Source organism: Lutra lutra, chromosome 13, assembly GCF_902655055.1.
Source record: "Lutra lutra chromosome 13, mLutLut1.2, whole genome shotgun sequence".
Classification (NCBI taxonomy): domain Eukaryota; kingdom Metazoa; phylum Chordata; class Mammalia; order Carnivora; family Mustelidae; genus Lutra; species Lutra lutra.
The window spans coordinates 12,978,712-13,006,144 of record NC_062290.1 but is presented as its reverse complement, the minus strand read 5'-3'; the positions used below and the strand labels follow the sequence as shown (position 1 = coordinate 13,006,144).

Here is a 27,433-nt window from a genome sequence, read left to right as displayed (position 1 = left end):
CAGAATGATCTGTTTCTCTGTGTCCCTGTTGTGGAATCTGGGGAATTCAAGCCTGATTATACATGTTTTTATGAAAGTATATTGCCAAGATAAGATTAGAGAGCATGTTTTATGTAATGGTTTATTAGTTTTTTTTATGACTTTTGAGACTTGAGACTCAGAATGTGTGGGTCTCTATTTGTCTTTTTCCCTAAGCCTTACATCTCTTGCAGGCTATGAAATTGGTACCATGAACAGTTTTCTCCCTTACAGCCTGGCAGTATAGATCAGCTATGACCCTGTAATTGCAGCACATTGTCTGGTTCTTAGAAAATGATCAGTAAATATAAGCTCCCAGTAGTAGTCGTATTTATTCCTCCATTCATTTGTTTGAAATATTTTTCCAAGTACATACACTGGATCCAGCACAATTTTACATGAAAACAGACAAGATTCCTGCCCTCATGAAGTTTACATCTGTCAGAGAGACAGATGGCTGAGGCTTGAACAGAAAAGTTACAAATTATGCCCAAGGCAATAAGAGTAGGGAAGTGGTATTCCAAAGAGTGAGTGGTAGGGCGTCTTCATGTGAAGGGTGTAGAGCATGAGAACTCCAGGTAGTGGGAACAGCAGGTGCAAAGGCTCTGGGGCAAGAAGGAGGGCAGTCGGAGCTGGTACACAGCGGGCAGTGGCTCCCACTGCACTCCAGCCACCGGAGATGGTGTGACATCAGTAAACAGGGGGAAGACGGTATTTAACAGGATTAGCAGCTTGCATTTTACTTTGACCTAATGGGCACTCATTGGAGGGCTCATCAGCTTGTAATGTGGAGAGTGGATGGTGAAGAGTAATGAAGGCAATAATGGATGATAAAAGGGCAAGAAGGAAGCTAGAGAGATCAGTGAGAAGACTTGTACAGAAGGCCCAGGCAAGGGGTGCTTGTGGTAATGATGGTAGTGGCCACAGAAACAGGAGTACTAACCCATTGTTATAAAGATGACATCAATATTAGCATCAGTAATGGCCCTGGTAATAATAGTGATAATTATGCAGAATTTGCCAGGTTCTAAATTGGATGCCCTAGACACCAAGTTTTAGATAGCCAACTTAAGTTGAATCCTTGTGTCTAAATTTAAATTCCTTCCCTGGCATGTGCTGTTAACGAAAGTCAAGCATAAATGAATAGGTCGTTTTCCCACTCAACCAAGTAGGGACCTGCACTTTCCAGAGTAGTGCTCTGTGCTTATAGATGGTGTGTTTGGCTGTAGAGAACCAGACATTTTTGCAGCTGACTGCAAACAGAATCCGCCTCTTGGGGCTGAAAGTCGTCTTGTGGATCATGTGGTCACTTGCCGGAGAAGAAGCTGCGTCTGAGGGCTTAGTGACCTGAGCTGGAGGTGCGTTGGATTTGTTGTGGCTTCGGGTCTGTAGATCTGTGCACCGTGCAGAGCCCAGGACCTTGTGGTGCTGAAGGAGTTGATGTGTAAAATACTGCTTTCCACATCTGTTTGCTATAAAAAAGTTAAACTTCGAGCTCTTGAGAAGCAGTGATTTCCCTAGGTGACCCACATGCAAATGTGCGAAATGTTTCTGTCTCAAGTTTCCTTCCCAAAGCAATCGGTACTTCCCCTTATCTGTGGATACACTTCCTGTGATTTTAGTTACCCCCTGTCAGGAGTGGTCTGGCAACCAACCATCCGCCTTCCCACACAGACTAATATCAGAAGGTCAGTAGTGATATGAAGGCCATGTCACAGCGCTCACGGCATTCACCCCGCTTCATCTGATCGCAGAGGTGCTCTTCTATCTCCTGTTAGCGCAAGGGTGAATGCAATAAAATATTTTGAGAGAGAGATGGTATTTACACACCGTATGACAGTATATTGTTAGAACTGTTCCGTTTTGTTAATCTCTTACTGTGCCTAACTTATCAGTTAAATCTTTTCTTTTCTTTTTTTTTTTAAAGATTTTATTTTATTTATTTGACAGAGAGAGAGAGATCACAAGTAGGCAGAGAGGCAGGCAGAGAGAGGAGGAAGCAGGCTCACTGCTGAGCAGAGAGCCCGATGCGGGGCTCGATCCCAGGACCCTGAGATCATGACCTGAGCCGAAGGCAGCGGCTTTAACCCACTGAGCCACCAGGCGCCCCTCAATTGAATTTTTTCATAGGCATGTGTGTGTAGGAGAAATTATACATGGGGTTTGATACTATTCTCGGTTACAGGCATCTCCTGGGAGTCCTGGAATGTATCCCCTGTGGGTGAGGGGGTTACTGTGCTCTATCTTAGTCCTTCTGATGCAGAGAGTCCACTGGAGAAATGAGCAGTGCTGCTGGGTGATGAAATGAGTGTCCTGAATAAAGTCACATGAGAGATTTGTATTCAACAATACTTACAGTCAACGCTCATCAACAACCATTGACATCAAGCACCAAGTCCAAAGTCTGTCTATTAGGCTTTACTTACTTACTTAATTAATTAACTAAAGATTTTATTCATTTATTTCACAGAGAGAGACACAGCGAGAGAGGGAACACAAGCAGGGGGAGTGGGAGAGGGAGAAGCAGGCTTCCCGCTGAGCAGGGAGCCAGATGCAGGGCTCAGTCCCAGGACCCTGGGATCACTACCTGAGCCGAAGGCAGATGCTTAATGACTGGGCCACCCAGGTGCCCCTTTAGCCTTTAATTTTAAAATGAGTGTGCATATGTCACCTTTATTGCTAGGATTTCTGTTGTTTTGCAAGATGAGTTTAGGTTTCACAGTGTGTCAAATCCACAAGCTTATGAAGTGTTGCTGTGTTACATAATAGAATTCCAATATATTCCATAAAAAAAACATTATTAGACAAACCCCGATTTCAATCGAGAATAATTTTTGAAGTGTTGAAGCAATTGAATTTTTGGCTAGCTGTAGTTAAGAAGGCCACCAGAGCTGTAGAGGAAGGAGCTACAAAGAGCAGGAACAGGAAGAGCTCTAATAGCTTTGCCATCTTACCCCTGGAGAAGATGTTAATTTTAAAGCTGCGAAATGGGAGCTGGATAAATGGGTGATTACCTGACATTCAAGGTCTACTGGAAGGACTTTGCATTGAGGTGAAGCGGTGTATTCTGGCTGTTAACTTTATACCCTACAAAGAAGTGGTAATTTTGAGGTATTGTCCTCCATTTGCGTTTCTCTTGGAAGCCAAGTAACTCAGCATTTTAAAAGCTTTTTGTCTTTGGAAAGAAAAATAGTTGAAAAAGGACACAGTGTTCAGAAAAGTTCTAATGATCAACTCATAAAGCAAAATCCACATTATAGGGAATTTTCAACATAAAAAATTGGGTATTCTAGAAGCCAAAACAGTTCAATTAAAATTTTATTCCTGGCATGACCTAGATACTACCGTATGAATTCTTTTTAGCAGACTAATCCTGCAATGGGTAGTCTAGAGGCTTCTGTTTCTTTGTGCTTTTCCCCCAGCATGTTGGTGTTTTTCTTTCCCTTTCTTGTTTTCCCTCTTTACCGAATTGACTTCAAACACAGAACTTGTTTTCAAATTTCTGTCTTTGCTCCAAACAAGAAAAGATAAATTCGCTGTTGTTGTTTAATGCTGGGTATTTAATGCCAACATTTAAAGCTGTATTGACATTTGCATAAATTATCTGCCTTAGAATTGCTGTAGAGTTGGATATAGGGTGTCAAACTAAGATTGTGGTGATAATGTATCCCATTGGCCAATAGTCAAGGCTAGATTTACAGTGTGTTTGTTCTTTCAGTCCCTGAAGACAACTCAAGTTTATTGCTCACTCTGGTAGGTGGGGCACAAGGGAGAAAAAGATGAATATGACCTAATATTGCCCTCCAGGAAGAAGTAGTCTGTCCAGTCTGTCTGGATTGTCATTTTGAAGGTTATAACAATAACTTAAAAATTTCCTTAAAAATCAAAATAATGACTGAGTGTCCTAGAAAATTACTTTTAAATGTACAAAGCAAAATTTTGATAAAGAATCTGAAACAGGTGCAAACACTGGTACGGGTATGTTGGGCTCCTCCTGTACCGGTGGGAGAGAAACTTTACCTTTATGTAATGAATTTCATGATGCACTAAATTATTCCCCTGAGCTATATTTAGATGCTACAGAGTTCTCTTCAGTTAATCTCTGACAAAAGAATGAAGGCTTTCATGCGAATAAATTCTTAGGTAGCTAATATGAATAAATTCAACAGGCTGCTCTAATTAATTCCATTTTCTAAATACAATGAAATCCCTCTTCTAGCAAAGATCTAAATAGGCAAAGCAGCTTTTGAAAACTCCAATTCACGAGGCTCTGTCATGGTGATATAATAGTTTCAACGCATAACTTTTATTTTTGGTATCCTTAAAGACTTGGAGTTGATAAATTGTGTGAAAATATATTTTCCTCATCACTATTTAACTAGTAAGAATAAAAGACCATCAAAAAATTACTCATTCTAAGAAATGCTTGGTATATTACCATGCTAAGGAATGAATGAGTATATTATATTTCCTCTTAAATTATATTTTGAGTTTGTATCAAAGGAAATAGGCAGTATTTCCTATAACTCATGTAGTCCCTGTTTGGATTCATGACTTCTGATGTAGAAAGGTGATTTTGTTTCGACTTTTTTTTTTCGCTACTTTTTAGTAACCTTTACTTCAAAATACTCATTTGTGTGACAAATTCATAGATTCGTGTGGCGATATATTTTCCTATGGGACATGAGCTCTTTTGTACCATTTTGTATTGTGATGACCTCAGGTAGAGTTGGCAGAGGGCCATATCTTGATATCTCTTAGAATGATGGTGGGCAGTTTTTCAAGAAGTGTTCTTCAAAAGTAGTATCAATACTCTTGATCTACCAGGGAGGGAGAAAGCCCAAATACCCTTTCACGCTGTAGAGTAGATGATCGTTTGTGTGATGTGATTTTGGAAAACACCAGAAAGATCTCCATTTCTCTGTTTTCTTTTTCTTTAAGATCTCCATTTTCCTAAGTTTTCTTGACAACTTTTGCATAGGGCTCATTGCTTAAAGTTCTACTGAAGAGAGATACATTGAGTTTATAAGTAAGTAGTGCCTGAAGGTGAAAACGGTGTAGACCCAATCTTATCTACCTAGTACCTTCATTTCATCCTAAGTCCACACATACTGAAGCATTGGGGCCCTGAGGAGAACAGAGATCTGAGAGACACGGGAGGGAGGCGGCTGAATGAGGGCTCCACACAAGGATGATGAACACCAGAGCCTCATTTCACTTTGAACATCTTTCCTGTGGTGGAGTTAAAAATTTACATCATTGTGTAATACTTAGGGAGAGAGGATTGCCATTTCACTTGAGTTAGGGAATGATACGTGGAGAAGGAAACCAGGCTTACTCCCCAAAATATCAGGTATCATCTTTGGTGGCAACCATTACTCATGATCCATGTGGGATAGAATAAAAGCTGATTTACTGAGGAGGAAATGGATATCCCAATAATTAATGCTATTACTGCCTTTTTCTTCATTCAGCTGCATTATAGGAATGCAGAGATAGTACCATGAAAAACATGTTGAGTATCTGCTGATTCTTCATTGCAATGAGCCATTAAAAATTTGATAGGTATAAAATTTGATAGGTACTTGACAGGTATTCCGAGGGGGAATCTGAAAGTGAAAAATCTGCCAATCACTTTTTGAGAGTCTTCCAATCTTTTGCTTGGGAGATTCATGTTAATGTTGAAAATGGGGTCAAAATTCCCCCCAAAATTTAAATTTTATCAGGAATGCTAAAGAATTTAAAATGGAATTCATCTTCCAGACTACCTATTAAATAGAAGTATAAAAGGTGGGCTTTCTTTTTTTTTAAATTTTTTTTATTTATTTATTTGACAGAGAGAGATCACAAGTAGGCAGAGAGACAGGCAGAGAGAGAGGAAGGGAAGCAGGCTCCCTGCCAAGCAGAGAGCCCGACGTGGGGCTCGATCCCAGGACCTCGGGATCATGACCCGAGCCAAAGGCAGAGGCTTAACCCACTCAGCCACCCAGGTGCCCCTAAAAGGTGGGCTTTCTATTGCTGTCCAGCAACCCTGTAAGAAAATAAAGCAAGTTTTTGAAATGATGTGCCTAGATAAAGAAAGAGTATTGAAAATTTCAAGAGGGAAGTATTTCTAAAGGATAAGATCTAGGAAATTGTGGAAGTTCTATTGGATGTGCTCTAGAACTATGCTGATATTATCATCACCTCATTCAGATAAAAATAAAGAATATTTGATTCACGAGTATACCTACAAGACTGTGAGTAGAGTGAATTATATTGTGTCAAAACCACACAACCTAACTGTACCCATTTCTTGTAGAGCTCAGTACCCCAAAATTTCAACATTTAGCAACTTAAAAAAAAAAGATTTTATTTATTATTTGGGTTGGGGGAGGACAAGCAGGTGGGAAGAGCAGAGTGAGAGGGAAAAGCAGACCCCCACTGAGCAGAGAACCCAACATGAGGCTCAATCCCAGGACCCTGATATCATTGCCCAGCCAAAGGCAGACACTTAACTGACCCACCGAGATGCATCTTTAACAGCTTTTATGCATGGATTTTATTTAATTTTTTGCTCAAAACATATGAAAATAAGTTGTTCATAAAACAATGTAGTGAGAAACACACTGACCTATTGTGAACATTTCTTGAGCATCCTAGTTAGATAATGTTATATAAGACACATATTCTCCTTTCTCTGTCCTGAGGGGACTTAATGTTTGTGACTAGGGTGTTTTGTATGTGGTGAGGTCAAATTATGAAAGTCGTCATAGTTAATTGGATGCCACCTACCTTTATTTTAACAGATGTTAGTAGAGTGGTGTATTGTATCTTCCAGTCTAAATAGTAAACAAAGGTGTGTTATATGACCCTTTATGACCTGAAAGGCCATAACTTAATTCATCCCTAGATGATTCTCCAGAGATTTGGAAACAGCAATCAAGGAGAAATGAAGAGTGAATAACAAACTGTGATTTTTAACTGAAATCAGATTACTAATTATAAGCCACTGCTATTCCTAAACTTGTCCAGCTACCTTTTATTTCCATTTATAAATAAGGGGGGGAAGTGAAAGGGAGAAGCTCAGGAGAAGTAAATGATGGGGCTTTAGAATCAAAAGAAACAATACAAATTAGACAGTCACTCCTTGATTTATAGATTTATAGATGAGGAAACTAATGTCCAGAGAATTTAAATGCCTTACCACACTCCACACATACTTGTGACTCTAACACTAGAAATCAGGTCCTCAAAATCCCAGCTAAGGAACACATAATACATAACAAATGCAAGAAAGGAGACAGATAATTTCTGTGTCTCTAGACATTTTCTGTAGGTTGGGCCTATTAACCTTTCTTAATAAATCTGTAGACCAGAGAGAGTTGCTGAGCCATTTAAACTTTTGTTATATGATGATATGTAAAAATTATTTTACAGCCCCAGAATTTGATTTTCAGGTAAGAAATTAATATGCATTAAGAAAGGAAGTCACAAAGCATTTTGCAAGTTTGATCTTTAGTGTATGTAATGTCTTGTTAGAGTAAAGAATTATTTCCTACCTTTATGGCTGAGTTTTGGATAATGTACAAACTGTATGCATCATCAGAGAGCTCTTTGCAAACATAAGAACTCGAGGTTTAGAGAATTTCTGGGAAACCTATCCAGATTGGCAGCCATTGGCGTGTTTGATTGTTCAGCATTGAGTAATATGTAAATCTCAGTCACACATCTAAGAAAAACATTTACTTGGAAGTTCCAATGTGATTAAAGTGATTTGCTGAAATTAAAGCAAAGAAAAAAAAATACCCTACTACTGACCAGAAACCCTGGAAGATGTAGATCATACAACATAGATAGATACTACCTTCATTCATCTTTTTTCTGGTTCATCTACTAGTCAGGTTTCCCAAACTAACCTAATTGTTACTTTATTCATTTCTTCAACAAATAAGTATATTGCTTGTCTAATATACACTATGTACTGGGCTCTGTGAATATGTAGTAAACAAGATAAATAAAGTTCCAATTATCATGGATCTCACTGGCTAGTGTGACAAAAAGAAGTAGAAGTAGAAATAGACTATTTCAAATAGTGATCTGTTGGTTGATAAAAAATCAGAGCAAAAGTTGGGAGGCTAACTGGGGAGGAGGGAGGAAGAGTGAAAAGAGTGAGACGTCCGGGAAGGTCTGTTTGAAAAGGAGCCATTTGAGTAGAGTCCTGAGTAAGCGAGTAAACAAGCCAAGCAACAATATAGCAGAACATTCCTCAGAGAACAGCGTGGGCAAAAGTCCTGCATGGCAATGAGCCTGTCCTGTTACGGGAGCAAGGAGGAGGGAGTGGGGTGAACAAGCAAAATGGGAAGGAACTAGGTTGAGAGGTAGTCAGGGGCCAGATCAGATGGAGAGAACTCCGTTCATAGGGCATTTCAGTCCCGGTCTTCTCAGAACTTTCTCCTGAATGCCTGTGACTTACATATAAATAGATACAGAATAGTTACCTGTTCACTATTTAAGCAGTTTCTGGGTAAGCACTTTGAATACTTGATTTCACAAGGCCAAGGATAAAGGATATCTGTTGTGAAGAAGGTGCCTAGCAGGGTGCTAGGGATGGAATTGTGTGCCACAAGAATGTATATGTAGAAGCCTAACCTCAGTTCCTCAGAAAGCAACTATAGTTGGGGACCCGTTCTTGAAAGAGGTAAAATGACATCATTAGGCTGGGACCTCATTAGGCTGATAGGACTGGTGTCTTAGTGAACGAACAGGACACAGACACAGAAGATTGTGTGAACACACAGGGAGAAGACCACCATCTACAGACCAAGGAGAGAGAGGTCTGTGGAAAAACTCACCCTATTGACACGTTGATCTCAAACTTCTAGCCTGTGGAACTGTAAGGAAACAAACTTTAGTTTGAGCCATCTGGTCTGTGGAACTTGGTTATGGCAGTCAGAGCCAATGAGTGGATCTGGAGTTGTCACAATCTTATAGCTGGGGTAATTAGCCTTCAAGATGGTGGCCCCCAATGGTCCCTGCCTCCTGGCATTCTTAGCCTTATGTGGTTCCCTCACACAAAATAGAATTGATTCATGTAACCCAGAGAAAACAATGGTGACTTCCAAGGCCAGGTCATAAATGATATGGTGGCTCCCAAATTGCTTTCACCTGAATCCTGCATTGTGGAAAAGGCCAGCTGTCATGTCAGAAGGACACACAAACAGCCCTGGGAAGAGGTGAACAGGGTAATGAACTCGGGCATTCTGACAGCAGCCAGGCACATTAGTGAGGGAGCCCGAGAGGCACGCTCTGCCGCTTTGGCTGACGTCAGGATGGCAACCCTATGAGAGATCTTGAGCCAGAACCACCCATTCAAGCTGCTCCCCAATTCCTGACCCACAGAGATAGTTGAACAATCACTGTATCTTATTGTTGGGAACTATTCCATCTAGGATGATTTGTTACACAGCAATAGATATGTTATGTCATAAAGAGAAAAGCACTCGGCAACTCGGCAAGATAGCCACATTCCTTCTTGTGAGTCTGAAAGTAGGTCAGTGGAATCTCATTCAGTCTGAATTAAAGGAAACGATTTGTGAGCTTCACTACAAAGGGAAAACCCAACCTTAGAATGACATTCAAAAGGCCTAACTGAATTTTTGGCAAGGGCTTTGCAATGTGGGCTTCTTAAAAATTGTGGAAGACTTTCTAATGCTGATTAAAAACATTCACAATTTATTTAACTATAATTTTAAACACGTGTTCACGTGTGTTTATTTTTGTCTGGAAGATGGCAGTTCTTTCTGCAGCTCCTTAGAGTTTTTGCATGGTTTTCTACATTTACCAGTTCTGTTCCCCATGTAATGATAAATGAGATTTTTTTTAAAGATTTTATTTATTGATTTGACAGACAGAGATCACAAGTAGGCAGAGAGGCAGGCAGAGAAAGAGAGAGGAGGAAGCAGGCTCCCTGTGGAGCAGAGAGCCCGATGTGGGGCTCGATCCCAGGACCCTAGGATCATGACCTGAGCTGAAGGCAGAGGCTTTAACCCACTGAGCCACCCAGGTGCCCCGATAAATGAGATTTTTTTGTTCTGTTTTCATGGTAGAGATGATGCCTCTGCAAAGTGGAATGATATCCTCTGATTTTAACATGCCTTTTGATTTTGCATAGACTACTTAAACCAAGAAATGAGCAGTTGAAGGTATCTGCAAATAATTAACGTGGCTACGTTGACTGCAGTTTGAGTATTTGGTACACAAACGCTACCTTAATGATCAAGTTGTGATTTGGAGATGAAGGAGATGTCTGTTGGCTATAAGCAATTACAGCTTTTACAAAAAGAAATGAACCAGAGTCTTTGATAAAGTTAGTATGGATTTGTTCTCCTTTTGAATTTTAAAAGGGAAATACAATTTATTTTCTTTGATTACGAGGTTTGTTAATCCAATAGTCTTATGCTCTCTTCATGAGGAATACTGTGTGTTCTTGGACAGTACAGCAGGAGAGTAAAACAAAGACCCAGGTTGGCCTTTTCCTGGCTACGTGTGGCACTTGCAGGGCTCTCCTGGAGGGAGGCTGAGGAGGGAGAGCACATTCCAACCCCCCCCCCCCCACACACAACAGGGTGATAACAGGGACCAGCAGGTTAGCCCACCAGAGCTAAAGAGCAGAGACAACACAATGAGGGAGAGGCAGCACACTTAAGGAGGAAGGGAGACAGGCACAACTTAATAAGTACCTGGATACTAATCCAACTTATGCATAATCAGGATGTACACCAGGGAGAGGATGGGGTAAGGGAAATGAGCAAACAGTATTGTCGAAAATACATGGGAGGCAGGTGGGTAGACCATTGGTAGTTGGAACGTTGGAGTTAGACCAACTTTGGTTCAACTCCTGATCCCACTATGTACTGGTTAATAGTGTGATCCTGGAAGGTCGTTATGATGGTATGACAAGGAACCTATGACAGGCCAGACTACCATGTAAGAGATGCAGACAGTGCTGGTTCCTGTTCATTTCCAGATGGGAGGCTCAGATTCCCTGTGTTGGCTTTATCTCTTTCCTTCTTGGACTCTGCCATGTTTGCTAACGGGACTTACTTGAACCTTCTGTTCTCAAAGGCTAGTTTCTTTTCTTTCTTTTTTTTTTTTTTTAATTTGTCAGAGATGGTAGTTTGTAGCTAGCAGGCATTTTTTTTAAATTTCCAAAGGAACGCACTGCTTTTGGGATACTTGAACTACTTGAAAGGACTAATAAAATGTGACACTGAAATCCGATTTTTAAATTATTTTTCAGATGTAAACATATACTTTCAAGGTTTACGTATGAGTTTCCTATTACCGTTATAACAAATGACCACCAACTTAATGGCCTTACAAAGCACGTACTGATTCTCTTGCAGTTCTGGAGATGCAAAATCTTAAAATGGGTTGGCAGGGTCATGTGCCTTCTGGAGGCTCTAGTGGAGGATCTGTTCCCCTGCTTTTTCTAGCTTCTAGCAGCTGTCTGCATTTCTTGGCTCGCAGGTTTCCTTTCTGTCTTCAAGCCCAGCAGTGTAGCACCGGTCTCTCTCTCTCTCTCTCCTCTCTCTTTTTCCGTTAGCACATCTCTCTCCGATCCTCCTGCTTTTACAAGGCCCATTGTGATTACATTGGCTCCATCGGGAAAATTCAGGGAAATCTACCCTTTTCCAGATTCTTCATCCCATCAGCCACGTTTCTTTTGCCCTGTACATTAACATATTTGCAAGTTCTGGGATAAGGGCATGGACATCTTTCGTGGTCCATTATTCAACCTTCCACAGCCTACTGCTCAAGGCAGTGAGACAGAAGGAATTCTCTTACTCAGTTCTTTCTGTTCTATTCAGGCCTGTTGATTTAAATGTTGATTTCATCTAGAAATACTGTCACAGACATGCCCCGAGTAATGTGTGACCACCTGCCAGCGCACCCAGTGGACGAGTGAAGGTGACATAGAACTGTCAGATTCTGAGTAGAGCTCACATCCTGTCATAATACAGCTAAATTAATCTTCACCATATAGCAGTATCAGTCTTTGCTGTCCTGATATATACACCGCCACACTGGAGGTGCCAACCAGCTTGTCAGACTCCATGAAAGAACTTTATTCCCTGTGCCAGAGTTGGGGAAATTGAGCTAGATGATACTGGTGAAATGGTGGCTCAGAAACCTAGTTAGACTGGAAAGTAGTCAACCCATTTTCTCTCTATTTCACCAAAAATTCTTTCCTGTCATGTGAACAATGTGAAGTTTATCTTGCAAATGAAAAAGAAAGACAACCCAAAAGCCAAAAGCGAAATGTGTGCTTTGGAGCAAGGCTGGAGACATGGCAGACCTGCCTGGACAATCCTTCAGCCTTAGGAGCTCGGCAGAAGCCTCGGGTTGTCCTCTGTTTCTGTCTGGTTTTGGATTTCGCGGTCTTGAAAACTATGCATGTCAGAGCCCTAACCTGCCCAGAGTAAGATCACCAGCAGCTGGGACCAAGTCTACTTGGGGAAAGCACAGTTTGGGGCAGAAACTGGCTGAGTTGGCCTGCAAGTACCTTTGTATTAGCTTGCTTTGTACACATTGCCTATTTTTTTTTTTTAAGATTTTATTTATTTATTTAATAGAGAGAAATAATGAGAGAGGGAACACAAGCAGGGGCCATGGCAGAGGGAGAGGAAGAAGCAGGCTCCCCACTGAGCAGGGAGCTGGATGTGGGGCTTGATCCCAAGACCCTGGGATCGTGACTTGAGCTGAAGGCAGATGCTTAATGACTGAGCCACCCAGGCGCCCCAGCATTTCCTATGTTAACAATTTCCTATGTTAATGATTGGGAAGGGTACATATGGGTGCCCTGAGAAGCTCTTCCTGCTCCTCCACCCTCCTCCCCCATAAAGCACACTAACAAGAATAATGAGGGGCGCCTGGGTGGCTCAGTGGATTAAGCCTCTGGCTTAGGCTCAGGTCATGATCTCAGGGTCCTGGGATCAAGCCCTACATCAGGCTCTCTGCTCAGCAGGGAGCCTGCTTCCCCCTGTCTCTCTGCCTGCCTCTCTGCCTACTTGTGATCTCTCTGTCAAAGAAATAAATAAAATCTTAAAAAAAAAAAGAATAATGATTCACTTTCTGTTAATAGAACAATTCTTGGTGTTTCTCAATAAAACTTTGTTTCTTCAAGTTTCAGATTCTCATCCTTATTAACCCCTAAGTGTACTGGGGGGATCGACACTATTAGCAGCACCAAAAAATGGTGTATTACGGGGCACCTGGGTGGCTCAGTGGGTTAAAGCCTCTGCCTTCAGCTCAGGTCATGATCTCGGGGTCCTGGGATCAAGCCCCGCATCGGGCTCTCTGCTCTGCGGGGAGCCTGCTTCCTCCTCTCTCTCTGCCTGCCTCTCTGCCTACTTGTGCTCTCTCTCTCTCTGTCAAATAAATAAATAAAATATTTTTTTAAAAAAATGGTGTATTACTCTATTTTTAGTGACCCGTGCAGACAATAATCCTTTTTCTACTTAGCAACAGTCCGTGGCTGCATTTGAGCTTTAATGCATTTGAAGGCCAAGCTAAGGGCCAAGCACCGTGGTAGATGCCAGGGTCACGCACCACACCAATAGAACTTGGTTTTTGCCTTGGAAGAGCTAACGCTTCTCTAAGGGTATATAACAAATGCAAGAATTGTTTCAAATCTCAGTGGTAGGGAGAGTGTCATTTAATTTTATTAAATTCCAGCTGTGCATACACACTCGCTCGTTGTGGCTCTGGTAGCTTCATCTTCTGGGGCAACATTTTCCTCCATCCTTCTCCTCCCACATGCTCTAACTTTCCTGCTGTTTATCTTACCTGGTTTATGTTCTCTGATTTGTCTTCCCTTACCCATTGCCTGACAGGGTTCCCAGAGGTAATGTGTGTTATGTTAGTCATCATAAAATACATCATTAGTGTTTGATGCAGTGTTCCAAGATTCATTGTTTATGTACGACACCCTGTGTTCCATGCAATACGTGCCACTCCTGTCCTCAGGACCTTTATTTATTTTTTAAAGATATTTAATTGAGAGACTAGACAGCACAGGTGGGAGGAGCAGAGGGAGAGGGAGGGGAAGAATCTCAAGCAGTTTCCCCACGCATGGAGCTAGGTACGGGGCTCGATCCCAGGATCTGAGATCACAACCTGAGCCAAGATCAGGAGTTGAAAGCTTGCCCAACTGTGCCACTCAGGTGCCCCTGCCCTCAGGATCTTTAGATCACTATTGTCGTGTGTCAGCAGCAGCTACTGCGCCCTGGAGAGTGGCTAGGCCAACCTGATGTGTTAGAGAAGTACAAGACCCACAAGGGATTTCCAAGACTTAGTAGGGGGAAAGAGAAAAACCATTAATTTGTAATGCTTTTAAATATGTTGGATTAATGGCAATGTTAAAATAATTCCTTTATTTTTCAAAAAAAGCTACCAGGAAATTTAAAATTACATAGTTTATGTAACAGACCTATTACACAAGATTTAAAAATTAAAAGCACATTACACTTCTCTTGTAGAGTCCTGCTTTAAGGCAGAGGTCAGCGACTTCTCGAAGTAAATGGACAGATAGTAAACAATTTTGAGTTTTGGTCACAGACAGTGTGCGATGATGGGATATGGCTGTATTCGTGAGTTGTGCAGGACAAGGGCAGGCCACAGTTGGCCAATGAACCAGAGCTGATGGGCGTTACCTAGACTCCAAGCAGTAGGCAACGGGTTTCCTCCAGGAACGTGGACTTGGGTCAGTTTTTGGACCTCGGCCTCTACTTGGGTCATTTGCATTAACGAATGCACACATCTCTGTGTGATTCCAGCAGTGCTCCACATTTGACCATTCTCACATGGTACGACTGTGTTGGAGTAAAGGCTCCCACAACAGAGTCCTAACAGCAGCTAGTGTGCATACAAGATGGAATATGATAAAGGTTAAAGGTCAAAGCAAAGTGCTTTGATGCAGAAAGTTGTGATGTGGGTGTGAGGTTGTACTAAAAAGCTCTTTTTTTCCTTATCTCATTTACTCTTAAGAACCTGGGAAGTATTACTTCATGGTATAAGGGGACAGTGACTTAGCTAAGCAATGAGCTCAGAGGAACGTTGTTGATAGAGACAGAGCTGGAAATGGGCCTGGGGCTGGAGACCAGAGCCCAGACCCTTTTACAGTAAGTTGTATGGTATTCCGTGAAGGTCCAGGATGGCTGAAGGTGTAAGTAGAAACCTCAGAACAGGGCATAAACTAAGAAAATTTCACTTGGCCTTTGAGGTAGCTAAGAAGATTAAAGGCTATTCAGACAATGTGCGTCTGGGATCAGTTTTTCTTCCTTAACTTACCTATTTAGGTCAGTTGGTAGACTGAGCACAGGAGAACCAGACTTCGAAAAGTTAAACATTATGTGTAAGTATTGAGCACAGTGGCCAAGGAAGGGAGTAACGCCTGCTAACTGTTTTTCTGTTACCCCAGGACCAGATAGCCTAAAACCTGTGGTCTAAATATTGCCTTGGCCTAGGGTGGCTGATGTCAAGTGGGGGTTAGTAATTCCTCTTAGGTCACGGCTGACTCTTCTGAGTCCAGTTTTGTACCTTTCATTATACAGTCAACCAGACATAACTATTATACTAATTATACTAATTCTAAAACAATGGGGACCCCATATCAGTTTCTTTCTAACCAGTGAACCCATGTGGCTTAATGGTTTTAGAGGTTTTATTGAGGGGGAGGAGTGGAAAGGAATATAGCCCATTCTGCGATTTTGATAAAAATCCATCCTAGGAAATGTAGGTGTGACTGTACATACCCAGTTGTATCAGTATATAGTATCAGACAGTAAAGATCCTTGAAGGCTTCCCATACACTGCATTCTTAAACTCCTAATGTATATTCATTGTCCCACATTTTCTACTGATGCTTTGATCTAATCTCTGTTGGGAAATCTGTCTAAATTCACCATTTCCTGATTCCCATCTTCCCAGACTAACATTGTTCACATTACATTAATATCCAAGACATGGTATCTGTGATTCTAGAAAAATCTATACAGTATCCTGTAGCACATGCTTATGTCCTTGTATTAAGAAACGTGAAGGAAAGTTCAGTGTATAAGTGTGCAGTGTTTAGTTATCCTGAGATAGTAGCAAATGGAAACAGTTTTCTTTTTCTGAATTCTTTTCAGAATTCAGAATTTTATTGGGTTCTTGGATGGCGGATACTTTTTCCTGTCAATGATCTAAATAATTTTAGAGTGATGAGGCTGCTTAAACTTATCCCTTAAAAACGTAAGGTGTGGATTTAAATACACAGAGCTAGCTATAAAGAGTATCAGGAGTTTCTCTACTCTTTGAGAATTAGAGAATACACAGATGTGGACTTATTTTGTGTGTCAAGGTGGCCATGTTATATGGATGCTCTTAATATTTTGGAAGTCGCTAAAAGAAAAGCGATTGAGAGCCATGCAAAAAAGCAAAAAACAAAACCACAAAAAACCATCACTTCTCTCACCAAGCTTTTCTGAAAACTTGGTTAGTCTAGATTAAACCCACTGCAAAGAAAAAAAAATGCAGCCTTTTCTTACTGGAAAATAGGAGCATGATCATAATATGGCTGTGACACCACCAGTCAATGTGTTTCTCATCCTGTGTTAGATTTGGTTAAATAATCATTCACTATGTAAAAGTCTCCTTCCCTTGGCAAACAGTCTCCTGGGCCTCTGCACTCCGGTAGCATTTTTGAACAATGATGTAGCCCTTGGAATATGGGCCTGACTTTCCCAGTTGACTTTAACATTGACCTCAGGCATCTTTGTATCCCTGACTTTAAGCACAGTGACTTGTGTACAGTGGGGGTATTGGATGAATGAGTAAAGGGATAAATGTCTTTAAGAAGGGCCAAAAGAGATCAGTCCCATCAGAGAGCCAGATGAAGGACTTCACTGTTTGTGATAGAAAATTAAAATTCACTCCTGGTGATGATCCTTGGCAGCTTTCATAGATGAAGACCTATAATATAACTTAGTGGTTATTACTGGGCACAAATCCTTTCATTCCTACTCACTAGCTGTGTGACCTTGGGCAAGCTACTTATCCATTCTGTGCTAGAATTTAGTCATCTGAAAAAGATGATAAAAGTGTATTTGTGCATTGTTTGGCTATGTTACTGTAATTAAATGAGCCAGTATTTGCAGCACCTTCCTCGTAAGAAGTGCTACATAAGAGGTAGGTGTTACTGATGTTGTTGTACTTACTGAGTCTGTGTATTTGGGGTGAAGAGGAATGAACGAGACAAATCACATGCCCTGTTCCACATCCTAAAATTCCATGTGCAGGACACGCTGGGATCATGTGGATGGGAAAAGTTACAGCAAGAACCAGACTGACATTAAGTTAAAATACAAATAACCAAAAAAAACAAAAACAAAAACAAAAAACAAACCCCAAATACAAATAACCACAGATCCCTTTTATTTTACCTTTAATCAAATTTTGCTATTTCCATACAGTAAAAATCAGGTAAGCAAAGCCATCTTCTTCTTCCTGGAAAAAAATTACTTATAAATAATCCCAACAACCTGTGATTCTAGGTAATTGACTTGCAGTTTGGCAAGGAGCTGTTTGGATGGAAGTAGTGGTTCCTTCTTTTCCAGGTCCTGGTCCTTCCAGGGTAATGAGCTGGGTAGCAGAAGAGGCCCCTGAATTCTTCCAGACGCCAAAGCTGCTGTCAAGTAGAGTCCCAGCAGGAGGGCCCTGGAGGGGACACTGTGGCCAGGATGCACTGTTGCATAAGGCTTTAACACAATGACTCCAAGTTTGCTGGTTTGGTTCCCGCGGAGACTGCCTGGCTTTTTCTGAAGCAGAATGATCTGGCAAAAAAACAAAAGAACAAACAAACAAAAAGACAACCCAAAACAAACAAAAAAAAACATTGGATTTAATCAGGAGACAGATTTCAATCCAAACTTCAAAACCTTGCATGCATTAAGCCTTTAGATGTCAGAAGGTTTCCATTTGTCTATTAAATTACATGAACTGAGAAATTTTTATTGTGCACCCTGTAAGGATGATATTGTTATGTTAAATACCTGGCCATAAATCCTGGCTTCATAGGGAAGAGTTGGAGGTGACTGAGTGGATGAGTACGCTGTCTCAGCCTTAGCTCGATCCTAGAGGACGGACCCAAAACATCCCTTGTCTCCCACCGCACTTACCCCACACGTGTATACCTGAGTGCCTGCAAAAGTGCCGTGAGATGGTGGTTGCATGGCTCATCTTTGCTAAACAGATGACCCCATATTTCATTATATGGTCTAGTGAAAGGTCTCAGAAAGGGCCCCCAAATAGGCATCAATGAGACCCATTTCACAGGTTACTTGCTAGGGCATTTTCATTGGATATTTTGTTGAAGTAAATTTTCTTGGGGGTCACTGTAGAAGCACTTGGCCTCTCCTAAGGGATAAGCCTAGAAATTGATACTCCATTCAAGGCTAAAATAGGAATTGAGCACCTATCATGTGCCAAGTGCTGTTAACATACAGAAGTGAGGATAGAGATTAATCCCTTTTTAAAAGAGATTTACCGGGAGTAGAGTGTAATGAGACCTAAATATGCCAGGAAGTGTGCTGAGTTCAATGAAAATGTGCTCTTTGCTTAGCTTTTCACTTTTTACTCAGCCTAACAGAATAAATAACAAATGAGCTACCTTTCTCTCTCTATACATGTGTCTAAAAAACTCATTATGGACCTATATACGGAAATGAGAACACAAAGCCGCAAGTTAAATTTCCAACCTTCTGCCAAAGTAAAGAGCTACATTTTACTATTTTATATAAGGTATAATAACTGCATTAGCCCTTCTAGGTAATGACCGTGTGAAAGTGATTTGTAATCTGATTCCTTTACCCCTCACCAAGAACTAGGCAGACGTAAGAGACACATAAGCATACATATCTTTGAATCTATTTAATCTGTTAGATAGGTATCTGTGAGATCAATTCATTTTAAGATGTGTAGCCATGAATAGAAAAATTATTAGTCTTACAATTTAACTGTTTGTAGTAATTCTCATTTAATACAATCACATCTGTTAAGAAAACAAGCCAGAATTTCTGTAAGTCCCCTTTGTTGGAAATAAACTTCTGTCAGCAATCTTATACTTCTGTTACCATCAAGGTCTGGTTTCCCCTTAAGCTTTCAGCTTTCATGTTAAACATACACTGGGCCCTTTTTTGCAAATCTCTGCTGGCTCTGACCTATTAGCTTTTCTCCATCTTTAGCTCTGGCCTGTGTCTCTATATTTACTCCTCTGGGCCAACTGAGGGAAAACATCTCCATCTGGTTATGTAAGTAACTTTTTGAGGGTTTCCTTGCTACTTAGTGATACTGGCTTCCTCTGTTTTACACTAAAATGTCTGTTCATCCTGGCATTAAAAAAAAAAAAGAAGAAGAAGAAAGAAAGAAAGAGAGAAAGAAAAAGAATGCCGTGGAAAATTCTTTAGAAAGGTAAATAAGCAAGTGCCTTATACAATTAAAACTACAATTAAAACCACCATCAAAGAAGAATCTGCAATTCCTTCTCGAGGTGGGGCTGGATACTCTAGAGGTTTCATTCTATTTTACTTTATACTTAAGTAAATCTCCCTCCCAAATTTGTCAGTTTTTTAATAGTGGCCCTAATCTGGACTGCCAGACATGTCAAGAAAAGTTAGTGCACCCACTGGTAATAGTCCAAGAATGCATTCAGTTAAGAGAAGTTAAGTATTTTTTATTTTTTATTTTTTTTTAAGATTTTATTTATTTGACAGAGAGAGAGAGATCACAAGTAGGCAGAGAGGCAGGCAGAGAGAGAGAGAGAGAGGGAAGCAGGCTCCCCGCTGAGCAGAGAGCCCGATGTGGGGCTCGATCCCAGGACCCTGAGATCATGACCTGAGCTGAAGGCAGAGGCTTTAACCCACTGAGCCACCCAGGCGCCCCAAAGTTCAGTATTTTTTAGAAGGCTGAGTGCTTCTGGAAGGAATCCCTTAAGCTGAAAAATAAGAAGAGTTAGGATCTATGGAATTACAGAATGCTCTCTCATTAAACTTGCGATTGTGAGCAAAAGTGAATTGCAAAGCAGAGCCTCCCCACCACCTAGTCTCACTTCACTTCATCAGCTGTCACAGGTGAGACTATGGGAATTGCCTGCTGCAGTCATAGGGACCGTATGTCATGAAACAATCATTGTTTTCACTGTTGGCTGTTTGCATGCTACGTTATGAGAGCTCATTTTGTATGCATCTCTCCCATATGCAAGCCATTTTCAGTGTCTTCATGAAATAAGTCAGTTTTTGTTTTGTTTTGTTTTGTTTTTAAACTTGCTTTCCAGAGAAAGTGCGAGTACTCATGTTCAGGGATATTGATATTTAACGAATACTTGAACCACAACTTAGGGTCGGGTGTTTGTGTTAAGAGTTAATAAGACATTTTTCCTATCCTCATGGAGCTTACAGTTTTAAAGGTTTCTTTTTTTGCAAGGGTGGACAGATAGATAATAAAGTCTGCTACAAAGTAAAAACAAAACAAAACAAAACAAAAAACTAGAATTATGACAGCTGTGAAGAGGCCTTGGGGGCACAGAATGACAGAACAATTCACCCGGACCGTGGAAGGACTCTGGAAGGGCAGTCAAGGATGAAAGACTATTGCTTTTGACCCAGCAACTGCTCTTGCAAAGTGAACAAGTTGGGAAAGGGCATTTCAGGCAGAGCAGTCAATAGAAGCAGGGATGTGGTCTATTCAGGGCCAGGTCATTAGCCTTAGAGCTGGGGCATAGAGTGTGTGATACCTGCCCGTGGTTCCTAGAAGGGAGCTTTGGTGCTGTACCAGGTTCAGTAGTTTGGGCTTCGTCCTGCCAGTCATGGGGAGCCCTGAAAAGTTGAAGAGAGAAGGGACATGATACGACAAAAATGGGAGAATGATGAATGGAGCCACCATGTAGGAAAGACCAGATGCTGTCATTAGAGGGTCCAGAGCAGTTAGTGGGCATTTGGCTTGTTTTTGCTTTATTGCTATATGAACATTGGTGCAGGAGTCTTTGTGGGGATGTAGGTTTTCCTTATTCTTAGGGAGATACGCAAGTATGAAGCTACTGGATTCTGTGATAAATACGTATTTAACTTTTTAAGAAACTTCCCAACTGTTTTCCTAATAATTTTTTGAAATGCCTGGGAATTCCGATGTATCTGATGCATTAAGTTGTGATTAAGGTTCCATTCTTAAGACTCTTGGTCCTTTCCAATAAAACTTGCTTCCTGGTTCTCTCTGTCTCCTTGTTCTGGGGATGCTGGCAACCCGCCTAAGACCTTCTTTTGTAAAAGTTGAATGAGTTGGAGGCATTTTCTCCAACCAAGACTATTACATAATTGCTTGTTTTGTGTGTGTGTGTGTGTGTTTGTATTTTTAAAGCAACTATGAGTTTTGAGATAATAGTTGAGGGAAGTAAGCTTACTTTTTTTTTTTTTAACTTGGGGGCAGAATATGAAGCATTTGATGAAAAAATCAAAAAGATCACAATAAAAGAAGCTTTGCACTTAAGTTTTCAAAGTAAATATAAATCTACACCAGGCTCTGCCATGGTGAACAGGCTCTGTGTGTGTGTATTGTATCAGAAAAAGATACTCTTGATTTAGACACAGTGAATGGATGGAATCATTTCTTTATGAAGTACTTACACACTTAATGGAAACGAGGGGCTATGTCTTAGAATTCTGGTCAGCATTTTAAAATTTTTATAATATCTCTTTAAAGTACCTCCCCTCCAGTAGCCTTAAGAATTAATGTTTTCCATTTGGTTTAATATCCTTTCCTTAAAAGAGTGAACTCAAGAAGGTAAGTTTTGTGACTCATGTACTACTCTAAGGCATCTTTAAAAGTTCTTTATTCTGAGATCGAGCAGAACAAAGCAAGGAAAGAATAAAAGCAAATACCTAGTTCATTGGCTTGCAAACTTTTTCTGTTAATGGGGTAGCTAGGACATATTTTAGGATCTGTGTACCACGCACATTCACAGCGGCACACCTGTGTCTGAGAAATGTCCATGAATGTACATGGCTCTGTTCCACGAAAACTTTATGGATGGATGCTGACATTTATATTTCTTGGACTTTTCATGTGTCAGGAATTGAATTCTTTTCAACCATTTTAGAGTGTAAAAACTGTTACTCATGGGCTACACAGAAACAGACATTAGGCTGCTTTGACCTGGGGACAGTAGTTTGCACCCCTACCATGGACAGTTCTCTCTGTCAGCGGGTGCTCTTTTGCCCAGCTCTCCTGAATTTTGCCAAGCTCACTGATGTTCTTTGTACACCTACAAATAACATGGGCTCCAGTAGTTGATATTTTTCTGCTTGGAAATATGTTGAAAAGTTTGTCTTTCTTTTACCCGGTAATAGATTTTATATTCATGTTAGAAAAGACAGTAATTTCTCCAAGGAAACTCTCCTTTCTCACTATATACTTTAAAGCCCCTTTTCCTTGGTTGCATATTTTAATTCATAAAATTACTCTTGGAACTGCCTTCCTCATCAGAAAATTTAAAATTACAAAATAAATTTTGCTTATGGAAATGCAAACTTTCACTTCCTAAAAAACATGCAGTTGGGGTGCCTGGGTGGCTCAGTCAGTTGAGCATCCAACTCTTGCTTTCAGGTCAGGTCATGATCTCTGTACTCAGTGTGGAGTCTGCATGGGATTCTCTCTCCCTCTCTCTCTGTCCCTCCGCCCCCTCCCCCAACAGGCATGCACACACTCTCTCTCTCAAATAAATAAATCTTTAAAAAGAAAAAAACAAGCAGTTAGTTTTTTAAAAAAAGATTCTACTTATTAATAAGAGAAAGCATTAGTGGGGTGAGGGGCAAAGGGAGAAGCAGACTCCCCACTGAGCAGGGAACCCAACGTGGGCTTGATCCCACGACTCCAGGAACATGACCTGAGCTGAAGGTAGACACCTGACTGACGGAGCCACCCAGGTGCCCCGACAAGCAGTTAGTTTTAACAGTCATGAGGCAGAATATACTTGATCTCAGCCAAAAGGCCAAGAAGCCATATAATGCAGAATAGAAAAGGGACATCAATTTGCCAATTATTCTTTTCTATTCTAATGGATTCTGAATGGAAACTGAATTCCATTCAGATGTGGTATGTGCAATGGTATGTGGATAATTAAAATGATTGAAGTTTCGTAATTCATGTTGTATATGGATGGCCCAAGATGTCTGTATTCACTGAAATTCTTCACAAGTACGTAGTTTCATGGACTACTACTGAAAGTCGTGAGATCTGTGTTTTAGGCTTACTAAGGTTCCCAGATGCCGTAAACTGAGCTATAATTTTTTAATTACAGTAGGTTATATTTAAGTTTATACTTCGCTGGCCATTTTGGGTTTTTACCTCAGAAAGTGGAACAATGAAAGGGAGAATTACAGTGTCTAATTAGCAGGTATCACAAATATCTAGAGATATTTTGACTGTGAGATCTACTCTTGTGATAGTACATAATTGTAATTAGAGAGTTTAAAACCATTTCTTGTTAACTTCTTGTGTAAGTCTTGGTGACATTAATATAACTAGGATACTTGCATTTCAATTGACTTCAAAGACTGAAATTCTTGATTCTTCCTTGGAACCTGACCTCACAGTCAATGTTAATTAATGCAAACCAAATTAGGTCTTCCTAGAACAATTTGAACTATTTATTCCTAACACTGCCACCCCCCTCACCACCAAATGTTCGCCTATCTTGCACTGCAGGAATATTTTCCACTGACTTATTCCAGTTCTCTGGGTAAAGAATAAAAGTCAAATTGTTTCTTTCAATGTTTCAAATCTTTGTGATACCTAAATTATTGATATTGTGTGTGTGTGTGTGTGTGTGTGTGTGAGAGAGAGTGTGAGAATGTTCTGTTCAAAAGGAAAACTTAAAACGGCAATGACAAGTTGTATTCCTCCTCTCCCTTTACCCTGGCAGTATTTTCACACATTTATTTATTTTTATTTATTTATATTTATTTATTTATGCACCATTTTTTTGCACCATTATTCAGTAGTCCATTCTAGCTAAGGTGAATGTCAGTTGCCGGTTAGATAAGTATGTCAGATAAAAATAATTGACTTAAAATCTGGTTGGGTCCTGCCTGCCCTGTAGTTTTAGCAAAACACTGCCACAGAGTTAATTCCGGTTTTTTTTTTGTTTTGTTTTTAAAAATATTTTATTTATTTATTTGACAGAGAGACACAGTGAGAGAGGGAGCACAATCAGGGGGAGTGGGATAGGGAGAAGCAGGAAGCCTAATGCGGGGCTCAATCCCAGGACCCTGGGATCATGACCTGAGCTGAAGGCAGGCGCTTGACGATGAAGCCACCCAGGTGCCCCGAGTTAATTCTGTTTTTAGGATCTTCTTGCTTTTCAGAGCTAGACAGGGAAGAACAAATTGGAAATAATTCAGGGCCCTTAACTATTTTCCCAACTGCCCTCCTTCCTCCTCACCCCTGTAGTATAAGATGTCTTACTCCATTAGTCAAGTGTGGACGTACGGCAGGTAGGCTTTGAAAGAAAACAAGTCCCATTAAAGAATGGATCAGTATAATTTTGAAGCAATTATGGAAGCAAAAGAAAAGTGTCGTTACTGTGTTGGGGAACGGATGGAAAAAATCTTGACATATGTCAGCTCTTTATGTTCTTTTATATTGATTTTTCAAAAGGGCAGTAAAGCTATTAAAAAGATCAAGTGGTTTTATATGGAGTATTTTAAAATACTTTAAAATTCATTCTCGTTTTGAACAATAACCAATTCAGAGAGTTTCTGTGATTACACTGTCCATCACTCTATGGAAGGTCTATAGTACCACCCTGAAACTGCCGAATTTCCCATTGGTGAGGAATTAATCAAAGGATGTGCAGTAGCTATTACAAAATCTATGTGGGACCTCCCATTTATCCCTTCTGTCAAAATCACTTTAGGAAATGTGACCAATATGACTTAATTGGGCACACCACTGAAGAAAGTCAAGATGTTTTTTTTTTTTTTTTTTCATTTAAAAAGGTGAAATACATGAGGTATATTATTCCAGAAATTAGGTCAGTAATTAGTAGTAGAATGTTAGGTATTTTTATAGTGTCCTGACCCATTTCTTTAAGAAAAAGCAATCTTAGTAGAAACTGGCTATTTGTCTCATCAAGTTTTAAGGAAAAACATTCTTACTCAGTGTCCAGGTATTAGCATGGAAAGAAAAGGTAAACACTTGATTTTATACTAGTAGCTGCCTTTTTTTCTTCTTGTTCAGTTTCTGTACTCACTTCAGTTGCTGAAAAGAGGACCAGGCCAAGAAAGCTGTGTGGGGTAGTTTTGGGTTCATGAATTATTCATTGAGGTAAGTTAGAGAACCCATTTAGTATGTTTTAAATCATTTTTGTCCTGAAAAGCATGTTACAAACCTGTGTATTTTCTTTACTTGGTAAGCTTTCTCTTTACCCCAGCCATCTACTATCCCTCTTTACAAAACTCCATTTTCCTTTCAAATTGCTGAAGAATGTTCTTATAATGGAAGCCAATGCTTCTTTTGCTTATTTTCGTCCCCTGAAGTGACTCTTTCACACTTGAATTTTCCTGAAATCATAGTGTACAAACACAGAGATTTCTGTCCTTTTGCAGAGAAACTACAAGCGGAGAATTCATCCTGTTCATTTCTTTTTTATGACAGTCTGAGGTGGGAGACACTCATTAATTGGTGTGAATGAATCATTTTACTATTACACAAAACATAAATTTGGGAAGGATGAGTAATTCATTCTTGTGCTAATATCTTCCTGGCTACACGGTATAATAGTTTAGTATGTATCAGTATATTTTTTTTTCAGGAAAGTGCAAATTAGTAAATACAGCTTTTATTTTGTCTGTGTTCTCCAAACAATCCCTGATATGTTTTAACACTTCATGTAGCATTGCATATAATTTTATTTAAAAAGTGTTCATGGCATGGGCACCGTTCCATCTCCTTTATGCCTTCTGTCCAGCCCCACTCTTGAACACTGTCCACCCACTCTTCAACACTATCCACAAAGAAGGAAAAAGAAGCACAGGTAGGCAGGGGCACTCCTAAAATGCAAGCAAATTCAGTGTAGAATACGTTGAGCTTTTTTTTTTTCTTTTTGAAATTTTGAACAAAAGGAAGACTTGTGTATATTTTCACGGAAGAGGTCTTTTTCCTTCTTTTACACTCACATCTTTGAAATGGGACTGCTGTGATTCTATTGCTATATGTGGGACTGAATTGGCATTTAAGACGATAATGGTTGATGACAGCTGATACTTGCAGAAAGCTTCTCACAGTGCGCCAGGCACTGTCCAAAGTACCAGAGCTATATTATCACGAAACCCTCACGACAATCCTAAGAGGCGGTAACAACTATACCTTCTGTTCGATGAATGAAGAAACTGACACTGAGAGGTCAAGCAACATGCCCAAGGTGACAGAGTCTAGTTAGTAGCAGAGCTGGGGTTTCAACCATGACAGTCTATCTCCCAGGTAATTCTGCCTGATATCATTAATATTCAATTTTACTCAGCTCTTATTGAGCCTTCAAGACCTAATTTGAGCTATATAAACAAATGAGCAACTGAAAGTTAAAAATAGACTGGAATTGGTGTCTTGTATTTTATATAAAAGGAAGCCTAGTAGATTTGGCTACAAGTTATGGAGACGTGGTAGAAGGAAAAGGGGGATCACAGTCATGCTGAATGTGCGTGACTGGCTAACCATAATGGTCTTAGGGTATTTTCCAGATTGGCAGATCGGGTGAAGGAAGCCAAGAAAGGCTAATAAAACCAAGTATGACCTTGTAAGCGGTGCACCTGCCGTCATAAGCAACACTGTCCTGCTCCAAAGTTTCTGTTTCTCTAGAGTGTATATGAGTCCATGTCACCTGGAGAAGCAGCACCACTTCTGCCCACATGCTGTCCTGCGGACCAGCCTTGAGGCTACCAAGTTGCATCCTGGCTTTCAGTACTTGACGTTGATTTCACAGAGTCAGGTGCATTGGGCATACCACGCTGGCAGCTGACATTGTGGGAATGTCTCTTTAACCAAAAAATGCATTATTTAAGATATGCTGTCCTTGCTTGAGAACTTCTTCCCAATACCTACCATATAACAGACACTTTTAAGCTTGTTACATAAATTTACTTGCTTACTCCCCATAACGCATCTGTGATGTTCACCGTATCATTCCGTTCATCTCACTAATGAGGGTACCAGCAAGTAGAAGGCCTTGTAGGGCATGTGGTTGGCATTCAGAGCTAGCGCAGGCGGTCTAGCTGATGATTCTTACAAAGGTGTGACGACAAAAGATGCCGCTTCACGTCCTGACACACGGTCACTGATTGTCTAG

General features: G+C 40.4%; 1 protein-coding gene across 5 annotated transcripts in view; it reads left to right on the top strand.

The window, feature by feature from the left end:
* The window catches only part of TRPM3 (transient receptor potential cation channel subfamily M member 3), a 797,862-nt gene that overhangs the window by 183,120 nt on the left and 587,309 nt on the right, over positions 1-27,433 (top strand). The gene's annotated exons all lie outside the window — the stretch shown is intronic.